This window comes from Echinops telfairi, unplaced genomic scaffold (assembly GCF_000313985.2).
Source record: "Echinops telfairi isolate 266 unplaced genomic scaffold, ASM31398v2 ScPeMD7_9;HRSCAF=40, whole genome shotgun sequence".
NCBI classification, from domain to species: Eukaryota; Metazoa; Chordata; class Mammalia; order Afrosoricida; family Tenrecidae; genus Echinops; species Echinops telfairi.
Genome location: NW_022103906.1, coordinates 76,450,353 through 76,452,154, shown reverse-complemented (window position 1 = coordinate 76,452,154; position 1,802 = coordinate 76,450,353).

Sequence of the window (1,802 nt, the reverse complement as noted above, 5' to 3'; positions counted from 1 at the left end):
CATTAAAAAAAACAAAACAACATTATAATGAAATGGGCAAAGACCTAGAAATAGAAAACCAAAACGGAAGAAGACACACATTATCTCCTAAACTAAAAGAACGGAAGAAAAAAATTCAAGTCTTGAGTTGCAACATTGAAAGGTACTATGGGCAAAATACTGGACAATGCAGGAAGTATCAGAAGAAAATGGAAAGTATACACAGAGTCCCTGCACCAAAAAGAAATAGTCTATGTACAACCATTTCTAGAGGCAGCATGTGAGCAAGAACCAATGATACTGAAGGAAGAAGTTCCAAGCTTCACTGAAGGTATTAAGCAAACACAAGGCTCCGGGAACTGAGAGAATACCAACTGGAATGTTTCAACAAGCTAATGAAGCACTGGAAGCACTCGCGTATCAATTTATGCCAAGATTTGGATGACAGCTACCTGGCCAACTGACTGGAAGAGATCCATATCTGTATACATTCCAAAGAAAGGTGACTCATCAGAATGTGAAAAATATAGAATAATATCACTGATATCACACGCAAGGAAAATGGTGTTGGAAATCATCCAACAACAATACCGGTACCTTGACAGGAGGCTGCCAGAGGTGAAGATGAGATTCAGAAGAGGATCTTGAAGAGGGAATGTCATTGCTGATATCAACTGGATCTTGGCTGAGAGAAAAGAATACCAGAAAGATGTTTACTTCTATTTTATTGACCAAGCAAAGGCGTTCAACTGTGGGCATCCTAAGAAACTGTGGTTGAGATTTAGAAGAATGCAAATTCCAGAACAGTTCATTTTGCTCATGTAGAAACTGTACATGGATTAAGAGACAGCGGCGCAAATAGACCAAGGGAATACTCATAGTTGAAAATACTCAAGCTAAAATCAAGGGCCGAATGCTCTCACCAGACGTGTTGAATCTGTAGACTGGGAAAAGAATCAGACAAGCTGCACTATAGGAAGAAGAACTCGGCATCCGAATTGGAGGAAGGCTTATGAGCAGCCTGCAATGGGCAGCTGACTCAACCTTGTTTTCTGAAAGTGAGGAGGACTAGACGCACTTGCTGATGAAGATTGAGGACTACAGCTTTCTATATGAATTACAACTCAATGTAAAGAAGATCAGAATCCTCCCAACTGGACCAATAGGTAACATCATGATACATGGAGACAAGATTGACACTGTCCAGGATGTCATCTTGTTGGATTCCCATTCAATGCTCATGGCAACAGCAGTCAAGAGATCAAATGACACATGGCCTTGGCTAATCTGCGGCACAAGACCTTTTTAAAGTCTGAAATAGCAAGGATGTCACTTTGAGGACTAAGACGGGCCTGACCCAAGCCATGGTATTTTCATTTGCCTCACATGCATGTGAAAGTTGGGCATTGGACACGCAAGCATGAAGAAGAATGGATGCATTTGAACTGTGGTGTTGGCAAAGACTGTCGAATATACCGTACACTGACCAAAGAACAAACAAGTCTGTATTGGAAGAAGTCCAGCCAGAATGTTCCTTAGAAGCAAGGATGGTTCAACAAAATTATAGCCAATAGAATCCCACACAGAATTAAAACAACAACAACAACAAAACGCCATTATGAAGTAGGATTCGTAGCAGGTATTCCAAGATGGTTTCATATTAGGGGGAAAATGAATATAATTCACTACATAAACAAAATTAAGGATAAGAACTACATGAGTCTATCAATTGATGCAGAAAAGGCATTTTATAAAATCCAACATCCATTCTTCATAAAAATACTCAATATAAAATAGGAGTAGAGATCTCAACACACTAAAGG